Source organism: Schistocerca cancellata, chromosome 3 (assembly GCF_023864275.1).
Source record: "Schistocerca cancellata isolate TAMUIC-IGC-003103 chromosome 3, iqSchCanc2.1, whole genome shotgun sequence".
NCBI classification, from domain to species: Eukaryota; Metazoa; Arthropoda; class Insecta; order Orthoptera; family Acrididae; genus Schistocerca; species Schistocerca cancellata.
Window position 1 is genome coordinate 706,307,017 of NC_064628.1, and position 9,518 is coordinate 706,316,534.

Consider the following 9,518-nt stretch of genomic DNA (forward strand, 5'->3'; position numbering starts at 1 on the left):
CAAGTTCTGTTCGTCCGTTCTCTGTAATCGTTTGGTATCTGATTAAACTGACATACTCGCCTATGGCTTTCGTAAACGAAAATTTCATTGTGACCCCGACGTGATTTGAACACGCAACCTTCTGATCTGGAGTCAGACGCGCTACCGTTGCGCCACGGAGTCGACGCTGCTTCGGTCTTGTCATGAATAGGTTCCTCGAAAACTTACTGTACCGTTCAAACCTAAGAAATAATGACAGTAGTATCCAGGAGAGACTCGTCCCAGATGTACTTGCTCTGGCGGGGGTGTAACTCAGTGGTAGAGTGTCTGCTTCGCATGCAGAAAGTCATGGGTTCAAATCCCAGCTCCTCCAATTTTTGTTTCTCCGTGCAGCAGTACATGAAAACTTTTGCCTATCACCATATTCTATAAAATTCAGTGTACAAGATTCTTCCCCCAAGCAAGTGGATTTCGTACAGTTCGACCTCATGGCGGGAGGACGATGACCTGCAAGACCCTTGGCTGCGATCCTCCCATTGAAATGTTGCTCCAAAGCCTTCGGTATGGCGTGCGGAGTGCATCTCAAACATGTATTTGCAACTCACCGCGACAATCGTCTTTTGTTTTTTCGAGATACTGAAAAATGAAGGGGGCACCCGGGATTGAACCGGGGACCTCTCGATCTGCAGTCGAATGCTCTACGACTGAGCTATACCCCCTTTCACGATCTTCCTATTCCCGTAACTTAACGAAAAATATTACACTCTGCCTGGCTAAAGACGTCTAATCGAGCAAAATATCGTGTAATCATTATCTCTCAGTTATATATTAGCGTTAAACGATATAAATATCAAAAATACTAGACACCTCGCGCCTGGAGAAAGTGCGAGTCGGCGCCTTCACCTTAATGTCAGAATGCGAAAATTGCACTAGTAGCTTTTTTCAAGCAAGTTCTGTTCGTCCGTTCTCTGTAATCGTTTGGTATCTGATTAAACTGACATACTCGCCTATGGCTTTCGTAAACGAAAATTTCATTGTGACCCCGACGTGATTTGAACACGCAACCTTCTGATCTGGAGTCAGACGCGCTACCGTTGCGCCACGGAGTCGACGCTGCTTCGGTCTTGTCATGAATAGGTTCCTCGAAAACTTACTGTACCGTTCAAACCTAAGAAATAATGACAGTAGTATCCAGGAGAGACTCGTCCCAGATGTACTTGCTCTGGCGGGGGTGTAACTCAGTGGTAGAGTGTCTGCTTCGCATGCAGAAAGTCATGGGTTCAAATCCCAGCTCCTCCAATTTTTGTTTCTCCGTGCAGCAGTACATGAAAACTTTTGCCTATCACCATATTCTATAAAATTCAGTGTACAAGATTCTTCCCCCAAGCAAGTGGATTTCGTACAGTTCGACCTCATGGCGGGAGGACGATGACCTGCAAGACCCTTGGCTGCGATCCTCCCATTGAAATGTTGCTCCAAAGCCTTCGGTATGGCGTGCGGAGTGCATCTCAAACATGTATTTGCAACTCACCGCGACAATCGTCTTTTGTTTTTTCGAGATACTGAAAAATGAAGGGGGCACCCGGGATTGAACCGGGGACCTCTCGATCTGCAGTCGAATGCTCTACGACTGAGCTATACCCCCTTTCACGATCTTCCTATTCCCATAACTTAACGAAAAATATTACACTCTGCCTGGCTAAAGACGTCTAATCGAGCAAAATATCGTGTAATCATTATCTCTCAGTTATATATTAGCGTTAAACGATATAAATATCAAAAATACTAGACACCTCGCGCCTGGAGAAAGTGCGAGTCGGCGCCTTCACCTTAATGTCAGAATGCGAAAATTGCACTAGTAGCTTTTTTCAAGCAAGTTCTGTTCGTCCGTTCTCTGTAATCGTTTGGTATCTGATTAAACTGACATACTCGCCTATGGCTTTCGTAAACGAAAATTTCATTGTGACCCCGACGTGATTTGAACACGCAACCTTCTGATCTGGAGTCAGACGCGCTACCGTTGCGCCACGGAGTCGACGCTGCTTCGGTCTTGTCATGAATAGGTTCCTCGAAAACTTACTGTACCGTTCAAACCTAAGAAATAATGACAGTAGTATCCAGGAGAGACTCGTCCCAGATGTACTTGCTCTGGCGGGGGTGTAACTCAGTGGTAGAGTGTCTGCTTCGCATGCAGAAAGTCATGGGTTCAAATCCCAGCTCCTCCAATTTTTGTTTCTCCGTGCAGCAGTACATGAAAACTTTTGCCTATCACCATATTCTATAAAATTCAGTGTACAAGATTCTTCCCCCAAGCAAGTGGATTTCGTACAGTTCGACCTCATGGCGGGAGGACGATGACCTGCAAGACCCTTGGCTGCGATCCTCCCATTGAAATGTTGCTCCAAAGCCTTCGGTATGGCGTGCGGAGTGCATCTCAAACATGTATTTGCAACTCACCGCGACAATCGTCTTTTGTTTTTTCGAGATACTGAAAAATGAAGGGGGCACCCGGGATTGAACCGGGGACCTCTCGATCTGCAGTCGAATGCTCTACGACTGAGCTATACCCCCTTTCACGATCTTCCTATTCCCATAACTTAACGAAAAATATTACACTCTGCCTGGCTAAAGACGTCTAATCGAGCAAAATATCGTGTAATCATTATCTCTCAGTTATATATTAGCGTTAAACGATATAAATATCAAAAATACTAGACACCTCGCGCCTGGAGAAAGTGCGAGTCGGCGCCTTCACCTTAATGTCAGAATGCGAAAATTGCACTAGTAGCTTTTTTCAAGCAAGTTCTGTTCGTCCGTTCTCTGTAATCGTTTGGTATCTGATTAAACTGACATACTCGCCTATGGCTTTCGTAAACGAAAATTTCATTGTGACCCCGACGTGATTTGAACACGCAACCTTCTGATCTGGAGTCAGACGCGCTACCGTTGCGCCACGGAGTCGACGCTGCTTCGGTCTTGTCATGAATAGGTTCCTCGAAAACTTACTGTACCGTTCAAACCTAAGAAATAATGACAGTAGTATCCAGGAGAGACTCGTCCCAGATGTACTTGCTCTGGCGGGGGTGTAACTCAGTGGTAGAGTGTCTGCTTCGCATGCAGAAAGTCATGGGTTCAAATCCCAGCTCCTCCAATTTTTGTTTCTCCGTGCAGCAGTACATGAAAACTTTTGCCTATCACCATATTCTATAAAATTCAGTGTACAAGATTCTTCCCCCAAGCAAGTGGATTTCGTACAGTTCGACCTCATGGCGGGAGGACGATGACCTGCAAGACCCTTGGCTGCGATCCTCCCATTGAAATGTTGCTCCAAAGCCTTCGGTATGGCGTGCGGAGTGCATCTCAAACATGTATTTGCAACTCACCGCGACAATCGTCTTTTGTTTTTTCGAGATACTGAAAAATGAAGGGGGCACCCGGGATTGAACCGGGGACCTCTCGATCTGCAGTCGAATGCTCTACGACTGAGCTATACCCCCTTTCACGATCTTCCTATTCCCATAACTTAACGAAAAATATTACACTCTGCCTGGCTAAAGACGTCTAATCGAGCAAAATATCGTGTAATCATTATCTCTCAGTTATATATTAGCGTTAAACGATATAAATATCAAAAATACTAGACACCTCGCGCCTGGAGAAAGTGCGAGTCGGCGCCTTCACCTTAATGTCAGAATGCGAAAATTGCACTAGTAGCTTTTTTCAAGCAAGTTCTGTTCGTCCGTTCTCTGTAATCGTTTGGTATCTGATTAAACTGACATACTCGCCTATGGCTTTCGTAAACGAAAATTTCATTGTGACCCCGACGTGATTTGAACACGCAACCTTCTGATCTGGAGTCAGACGCGCTACCGTTGCGCCACGGAGTCGACGCTGCTTCGGTCTTGTCATGAATAGGTTCCTCGAAAACTTACTGTACCGTTCAAACCTAAGAAATAATGACAGTAGTATCCAGGAGAGACTCGTCCCAGATGTACTTGCTCTGGCGGGGGTGTAACTCAGTGGTAGAGTGTCTGCTTCGCATGCAGAAAGTCCTGGGTTCAAATCCCAGCTCCTCCAATTTTTGTTTCTCCGTGCAGCAGTACATGAAAACTTTTGCCTATCACCATATTCTATAAAATTCAGTGTACAAGATTCTTCCCCCAAGCAAGTGGATTTCGTACAGTTCGACCTCATGGCGGGAGGACGATGACCTGCAAGACCCTTGGCTGCGATCCTCCCATTGAAATGTTGCTCCAAAGCCTTCGGTATGGCGTGCGGAGTGCATCTCAAACATGTATTTGCAACTCACCGCGACAATCGTCTTTTGTTTTTTCGAGATACTGAAAAATGAAGGGGGCACCCGGGATTGAACCGGGGACCTCTCGATCTGCAGTCGAATGCTCTACGACTGAGCTATACCCCCTTTCACGATCTTCCTATTCCCATAACTTAACGAAAAATATTACACTCTGCCTGGCTAAAGACGTCTAATCGAGCAAAATATCGTGTAATCATTATCTCTCAGTTATATATTAGCGTTAAACGATATAAATATCAAAAATACTAGACACCTCGCGCCTGGAGAAAGTGCGAGTCGGCGCCTTCACCTTAATGTCAGAATGCGAAAATTGCACTAGTAGCTTTTTTCAAGCAAGTTCTGTTCGTCCGTTCTCTGTAATCGTTTGGTATCTGATTAAACTGACATACTCGCCTATGGCTTTCGTAAACGAAAATTTCATTGTGACCCCGACGTGATTTGAACACGCAACCTTCTGATCTGGAGTCAGACGCGCTACCGTTGCGCCACGGAGTCGACGCTGCTTCGGTCTTGTCATGAATAGGTTCCTCGAAAACTTACTGTACCGTTCAAACCTAAGAAATAATGACAGTAGTATCCAGGAGAGACTCGTCCCAGATGTACTTGCTCTGGCGGGGGTGTAACTCAGTGGTAGAGTGTCTGCTTCGCATGCAGAAAGTCATGGGTTCAAATCCCAGCTCCTCCAATTTTTGTTTCTCCGTGCAGCAGTACATGAAAACTTTTGCCTATCACCATATTCTATAAAATTCAGTGTACAAGATTCTTCCCCCAAGCAAGTGGATTTCGTACAGTTCGACCTCATGGCGGGAGGACGATGACCTGCAAGACCCTTGGCTGCGATCCTCCCATTGAAATGTTGCTCCAAAGCCTTCGGTATGGCGTGCGGAGTGCATCTCAAACATGTATTTGCAACTCACCGCGACAATCGTCTTTTGTTTTTTCGAGATACTGAAAAATGAAGGGGGCACCCGGGATTGAACCGGGGACCTCTCGATCTGCAGTCGAATGCTCTACGACTGAGCTATACCCCCTTTCACGATCTTCCTATTCCCATAACTTAACGAAAAATATTACACTCTGCCTGGCTAAAGACGTCTAATCGAGCAAAATATCGTGTAATCATTATCTCTCAGTTATATATTAGCGTTAAACGATATAAATATCAAAAATACTAGACACCTCGCGCCTGGAGAAAGTGCGAGTCGGCGCCTTCACCTTAATGTCAGAATGCGAAAATTGCACTAGTAGCTTTTTTCAAGCAAGTTCTGTTCGTCCGTTCTCTGTAATCGTTTGGTATCTGATTAAACTGACATACTCGCCTATGGCTTTCGTAAACGAAAATTTCATTGTGACCCCGACGTGATTTGAACACGCAACCTTCTGATCTGGAGTCAGACGCGCTACCGTTGCGCCACGGAGTCGACGCTGCTTCGGTCTTGTCATGAATAGGTTCCTCGAAAACTTACTGTACCGTTCAAACCTAAGAAATAATGACAGTAGTATCCAGGAGAGACTCGTCCCAGATGTACTTGCTCTGGCGGGGGTGTAACTCAGTGGTAGAGTGTCTGCTTCGCATGCAGAAAGTCATGGGTTCAAATCCCAGCTCCTCCAATTTTTGTTTCTCCGTGCAGCAGTACATGAAAACTTTTGCCTATCACCATATTCTATAAAATTCAGTGTACAAGATTCTTCCCCCAAGCAAGTGGATTTCGTACAGTTCGACCTCATGGCGGGAGGACGATGACCTGCAAGACCCTTGGCTGCGATCCTCCCATTGAAATGTTGCTCCAAAGCCTTCGGTATGGCGTGCGGAGTGCATCTCAAACATGTATTTGCAACTCACCGCGACAATCGTCTTTTGTTTTTTCGAGATACTGAAAAATGAAGGGGGCACCCGGGATTGAACCGGGGACCTCTCGATCTGCAGTCGAATGCTCTACGACTGAGCTATACCCCCTTTCACGATCTTCCTATTCCCATAACTTAACGAAAAATATTACACTCTGCCTGGCTAAAGACGTCTAATCGAGCAAAATATCGTGTAATCATTATCTCTCAGTTATATATTAGCGTTAAACGATATAAATATCAAAAATACTAGACACCTCGCGCCTGGAGAAAGTGCGAGTCGGCGCCTTCACCTTAATGTCAGAATGCGAAAATTGCACTAGTAGCTTTTTTCAAGCAAGTTCTGTTCGTCCGTTCTCTGTAATCGTTTGGTATCTGATTAAACTGACATACTCGCCTATGGCTTTCGTAAACGAAAATTTCATTGTGACCCCGACGTGATTTGAACACGCAACCTTCTGATCTGGAGTCAGACGCGCTACCGTTGCGCCACGGAGTCGACGCTGCTTCGGTCTTGTCATGAATAGGTTCCTCGAAAACTTACTGTACCGTTCAAACCTAAGAAATAATGACAGTAGTATCCAGGAGAGACTCGTCCCAGATGTACTTGCTCTGGCGGGGGTGTAACTCAGTGGTAGAGTGTCTGCTTCGCATGCAGAAAGTCATGGGTTCAAATCCCAGCTCCTCCAATTTTTGTTTCTCCGTGCAGCAGTACATGAAAACTTTTGCCTATCACCATATTCTATAAAATTCAGTGTACAAGATTCTTCCCCCAAGCAAGTGGATTTCGTACAGTTCGACCTCATGGCGGGAGGACGATGACCTGCAAGACCCTTGGCTGCGATCCTCCCATTGAAATGTTGCTCCAAAGCCTTCGGTATGGCGTGCGGAGTGCATCTCAAACATGTATTTGCAACTCACCGCGACAATCGTCTTTTGTTTTTTCGAGATACTGAAAAATGAAGGGGGCACCCGGGATTGAACCGGGGACCTCTCGATCTGCAGTCGAATGCTCTACGACTGAGCTATACCCCCTTTCACGATCTTCCTATTCCCATAACTTAACGAAAAATATTACACTCTGCCTGGCTAAAGACGTCTAATCGAGCAAAATATCGTGTAATCATTATCTCTCAGTTATATATTAGCGTTAAACGATATAAATATCAAAAATACTAGACACCTCGCGCCTGGAGAAAGTGCGAGTCGGCGCCTTCACCTTAATGTCAGAATGCGAAAATTGCACTAGTAGCTTTTTTCAAGCAAGTTCTGTTCGTCCGTTCTCTGTAATCGTTTGGTATCTGATTAAACTGACATACTCGCCTATGGCTTTCGTAAACGAAAATTTCATTGTGACCCCGACGTGATTTGAACACGCAACCTTCTGATCTGGAGTCAGACGCGCTACCGTTGCGCCACGGAGTCGACGCTGCTTCGGTCTTGTCATGAATAGGTTCCTCGAAAACTTACTGTACCGTTCAAACCTAAGAAATAATGACAGTAGTATCCAGGAGAGACTCGTCCCAGATGTACTTGCTCTGGCGGGGGTGTAACTCAGTGGTAGAGTGTCTGCTTCGCATGCAGAAAGTCCTGGGTTCAAATCCCAGCTCCTCCAATTTTTGTTTCTCCGTGCAGCAGTACATGAAAACTTTTGCCTATCACCATATTCTATAAAATTCAGTGTACAAGATTCTTCCCCCAAGCAAGTGGATTTCGTACAGTTCGACCTCATGGCGGGAGGACGATGACCTGCAAGACCCTTGGCTGCGATCCTCCCATTGAAATGTTGCTCCAAAGCCTTCGGTATGGCGTGCGGAGTGCATCTCAAACATGTATTTGCAACTCACCGCGACAATCGTCTTTTGTTTTTTCGAGATACTGAAAAATGAAGGGGGCACCCGGGATTGAACCGGGGACCTCTCGATCTGCAGTCGAATGCTCTACGACTGAGCTATACCCCCTTTCACGATCTTCCTATTCCCATAACTTAACGAAAAATATTACACTCTGCCTGGCTAAAGACGTCTAATCGAGCAAAATATCGTGTAATCATTATCTCTCAGTTATATATTAGCGTTAAACGATATAAATATCAAAAATACTAGACACCTCGCGCCTGGAGAAAGTGCGAGTCGGCGCCTTCACCTTAATGTCAGAATGCGAAAATTGCACTAGTAGCTTTTTTCAAGCAAGTTCTGTTCGTCCGTTCTCTGTAATCGTTTGGTATCTGATTAAACTGACATACTCGCCTATGGCTTTCGTAAACGAAAATTTCATTGTGACCCCGACGTGATTTGAACACGCAACCTTCTGATCTGGAGTCAGACGCGCTACCGTTGCGCCACGGAGTCGACGCTGCTTCGGTCTTGTCATGAATAGGTTCCTCGAAAACTTACTGTACCGTTCAAACCTAAGAAATAATGACAGTAGTATCCAGGAGAGACTCGTCCCAGATGTACTTGCTCTGGCGGGGGTGTAACTCAGTGGTAGAGTGTCTGCTTCGCATGCAGAAAGTCATGGGTTCAAATCCCAGCTCCTCCAATTTTTGTTTCTCCGTGCAGCAGTACATGAAAACTTTTGCCTATCACCATATTCTATAAAATTCAGTGTACAAGATTCTTCCCCCAAGCAAGTGGATTTCGTACAGTTCGACCTCATGGCGGGAGGACGATGACCTGCAAGACCCTTGGCTGCGATCCTCCCATTGAAATGTTGCTCCAAAGCCTTCGGTATGGCGTGCGGAGTGCATCTCAAACATGTATTTGCAACTCACCGCGACAATCGTCTTTTGTTTTTTCGAGATACTGAAAAATGAAGGGGGCACCCGGGATTGAACCGGGGACCTCTCGATCTGCAGTCGAATGCTCTACGACTGAGCTATACCCCCTTTCACGATCTTCCTATTCCCATAACTTAACGAAAAATATTACACTCTGCCTGGCTAAAGACGTCTAATCGAGCAAAATATCGTGTAATCATTATCTCTCAGTTATATATTAGCGTTAAACGATATAAATATCAAAAATACTAGACACCTCGCGCCTGGAGAAAGTGCGAGTCGGCGCCTTCACCTTAATGTCAGAATGCGAAAATTGCACTAGTAGCTTTTTTCAAGCAAGTTCTGTTCGTCCGTTCTCTGTAATCGTTTGGTATCTGATTAAACTGACATACTCGCCTATGGCTTTCGTAAACGAAAATTTCATTGTGACCCCGACGTGATTTGAACACGCAACCTTCTGATCTGGAGTCAGACGCGCTACCGTTGCGCCACGGAGTCGACGCTGCTTCGGTCTTGTCATGAATAGGTTCCTCGAAAACTTACTGTACCGTTCAAACCTAAGAAATAATGACAGTAGTATCCAGGAGAGACTCG

The 9,518-nt window shown here is 45.5% G+C and overlaps 31 non-coding genes across 31 annotated transcripts; 10 read left to right on the forward strand and 21 right to left on the reverse strand.

Moving 5' to 3' along the window:
- Positions 1-90: 90 nt before the first annotated feature.
- On the reverse strand, positions 91-162 carry Trnaw-cca (transfer RNA tryptophan (anticodon CCA)). The gene has a single exon. It is a non-coding gene; the product is annotated as a tRNA-Trp (tRNA).
- Positions 163-280: 118 nt separating this feature from the next.
- Trnaa-cgc (transfer RNA alanine (anticodon CGC)) lies at positions 281-352 on the forward strand. The gene has a single exon. It is a non-coding gene; the product is annotated as a tRNA-Ala (tRNA).
- Positions 353-626: 274 nt separating this feature from the next.
- Positions 627-698, reverse strand: Trnac-gca (transfer RNA cysteine (anticodon GCA)). The gene has a single exon. It is a non-coding gene; the product is annotated as a tRNA-Cys (tRNA).
- A 318-nt stretch (positions 699-1,016) lies between these two features.
- Trnaw-cca (transfer RNA tryptophan (anticodon CCA)) lies at positions 1,017-1,088 on the reverse strand. The gene has a single exon. It is a non-coding gene; the product is annotated as a tRNA-Trp (tRNA).
- Positions 1,089-1,206: 118 nt separating this feature from the next.
- Positions 1,207-1,278, forward strand: Trnaa-cgc (transfer RNA alanine (anticodon CGC)). The gene has a single exon. It is a non-coding gene; the product is annotated as a tRNA-Ala (tRNA).
- A 274-nt stretch (positions 1,279-1,552) lies between these two features.
- Trnac-gca (transfer RNA cysteine (anticodon GCA)) lies at positions 1,553-1,624 on the reverse strand. Its single transcript has one exon. It is a non-coding gene; the product is annotated as a tRNA-Cys (tRNA).
- A 318-nt stretch (positions 1,625-1,942) lies between these two features.
- On the reverse strand, positions 1,943-2,014 carry Trnaw-cca (transfer RNA tryptophan (anticodon CCA)). The gene has a single exon. It is a non-coding gene; the product is annotated as a tRNA-Trp (tRNA).
- A 118-nt stretch (positions 2,015-2,132) lies between these two features.
- On the forward strand, positions 2,133-2,204 carry Trnaa-cgc (transfer RNA alanine (anticodon CGC)). Its single transcript has one exon. It is a non-coding gene; the product is annotated as a tRNA-Ala (tRNA).
- A 274-nt stretch (positions 2,205-2,478) lies between these two features.
- Trnac-gca (transfer RNA cysteine (anticodon GCA)) lies at positions 2,479-2,550 on the reverse strand. The gene has a single exon. It is a non-coding gene; the product is annotated as a tRNA-Cys (tRNA).
- A 318-nt stretch (positions 2,551-2,868) lies between these two features.
- Trnaw-cca (transfer RNA tryptophan (anticodon CCA)) lies at positions 2,869-2,940 on the reverse strand. Its single transcript has one exon. It is a non-coding gene; the product is annotated as a tRNA-Trp (tRNA).
- Positions 2,941-3,058: 118 nt separating this feature from the next.
- Positions 3,059-3,130, forward strand: Trnaa-cgc (transfer RNA alanine (anticodon CGC)). Its single transcript has one exon. It is a non-coding gene; the product is annotated as a tRNA-Ala (tRNA).
- A 274-nt stretch (positions 3,131-3,404) lies between these two features.
- Trnac-gca (transfer RNA cysteine (anticodon GCA)) lies at positions 3,405-3,476 on the reverse strand. Its single transcript has one exon. It is a non-coding gene; the product is annotated as a tRNA-Cys (tRNA).
- Positions 3,477-3,794: 318 nt separating this feature from the next.
- On the reverse strand, positions 3,795-3,866 carry Trnaw-cca (transfer RNA tryptophan (anticodon CCA)). The gene has a single exon. It is a non-coding gene; the product is annotated as a tRNA-Trp (tRNA).
- A 118-nt stretch (positions 3,867-3,984) lies between these two features.
- Trnaa-cgc (transfer RNA alanine (anticodon CGC)) lies at positions 3,985-4,056 on the forward strand. The gene has a single exon. It is a non-coding gene; the product is annotated as a tRNA-Ala (tRNA).
- A 274-nt stretch (positions 4,057-4,330) lies between these two features.
- Trnac-gca (transfer RNA cysteine (anticodon GCA)) lies at positions 4,331-4,402 on the reverse strand. The gene has a single exon. It is a non-coding gene; the product is annotated as a tRNA-Cys (tRNA).
- Positions 4,403-4,720: 318 nt separating this feature from the next.
- On the reverse strand, positions 4,721-4,792 carry Trnaw-cca (transfer RNA tryptophan (anticodon CCA)). The gene has a single exon. It is a non-coding gene; the product is annotated as a tRNA-Trp (tRNA).
- Positions 4,793-4,910: 118 nt separating this feature from the next.
- Positions 4,911-4,982, forward strand: Trnaa-cgc (transfer RNA alanine (anticodon CGC)). The gene has a single exon. It is a non-coding gene; the product is annotated as a tRNA-Ala (tRNA).
- A 274-nt stretch (positions 4,983-5,256) lies between these two features.
- On the reverse strand, positions 5,257-5,328 carry Trnac-gca (transfer RNA cysteine (anticodon GCA)). The gene has a single exon. It is a non-coding gene; the product is annotated as a tRNA-Cys (tRNA).
- A 318-nt stretch (positions 5,329-5,646) lies between these two features.
- On the reverse strand, positions 5,647-5,718 carry Trnaw-cca (transfer RNA tryptophan (anticodon CCA)). Its single transcript has one exon. It is a non-coding gene; the product is annotated as a tRNA-Trp (tRNA).
- A 118-nt stretch (positions 5,719-5,836) lies between these two features.
- On the forward strand, positions 5,837-5,908 carry Trnaa-cgc (transfer RNA alanine (anticodon CGC)). Its single transcript has one exon. It is a non-coding gene; the product is annotated as a tRNA-Ala (tRNA).
- Positions 5,909-6,182: 274 nt separating this feature from the next.
- Positions 6,183-6,254, reverse strand: Trnac-gca (transfer RNA cysteine (anticodon GCA)). The gene has a single exon. It is a non-coding gene; the product is annotated as a tRNA-Cys (tRNA).
- A 318-nt stretch (positions 6,255-6,572) lies between these two features.
- On the reverse strand, positions 6,573-6,644 carry Trnaw-cca (transfer RNA tryptophan (anticodon CCA)). The gene has a single exon. It is a non-coding gene; the product is annotated as a tRNA-Trp (tRNA).
- Positions 6,645-6,762: 118 nt separating this feature from the next.
- Trnaa-cgc (transfer RNA alanine (anticodon CGC)) lies at positions 6,763-6,834 on the forward strand. Its single transcript has one exon. It is a non-coding gene; the product is annotated as a tRNA-Ala (tRNA).
- A 274-nt stretch (positions 6,835-7,108) lies between these two features.
- On the reverse strand, positions 7,109-7,180 carry Trnac-gca (transfer RNA cysteine (anticodon GCA)). Its single transcript has one exon. It is a non-coding gene; the product is annotated as a tRNA-Cys (tRNA).
- Positions 7,181-7,498: 318 nt separating this feature from the next.
- On the reverse strand, positions 7,499-7,570 carry Trnaw-cca (transfer RNA tryptophan (anticodon CCA)). Its single transcript has one exon. It is a non-coding gene; the product is annotated as a tRNA-Trp (tRNA).
- Positions 7,571-7,688: 118 nt separating this feature from the next.
- Trnaa-cgc (transfer RNA alanine (anticodon CGC)) lies at positions 7,689-7,760 on the forward strand. The gene has a single exon. It is a non-coding gene; the product is annotated as a tRNA-Ala (tRNA).
- A 274-nt stretch (positions 7,761-8,034) lies between these two features.
- On the reverse strand, positions 8,035-8,106 carry Trnac-gca (transfer RNA cysteine (anticodon GCA)). The gene has a single exon. It is a non-coding gene; the product is annotated as a tRNA-Cys (tRNA).
- A 318-nt stretch (positions 8,107-8,424) lies between these two features.
- Positions 8,425-8,496, reverse strand: Trnaw-cca (transfer RNA tryptophan (anticodon CCA)). Its single transcript has one exon. It is a non-coding gene; the product is annotated as a tRNA-Trp (tRNA).
- A 118-nt stretch (positions 8,497-8,614) lies between these two features.
- Trnaa-cgc (transfer RNA alanine (anticodon CGC)) lies at positions 8,615-8,686 on the forward strand. Its single transcript has one exon. It is a non-coding gene; the product is annotated as a tRNA-Ala (tRNA).
- A 274-nt stretch (positions 8,687-8,960) lies between these two features.
- On the reverse strand, positions 8,961-9,032 carry Trnac-gca (transfer RNA cysteine (anticodon GCA)). The gene has a single exon. It is a non-coding gene; the product is annotated as a tRNA-Cys (tRNA).
- Positions 9,033-9,350: 318 nt separating this feature from the next.
- Trnaw-cca (transfer RNA tryptophan (anticodon CCA)) lies at positions 9,351-9,422 on the reverse strand. Its single transcript has one exon. It is a non-coding gene; the product is annotated as a tRNA-Trp (tRNA).
- Between the last annotated feature and the right edge of the window lie 96 nt (positions 9,423-9,518).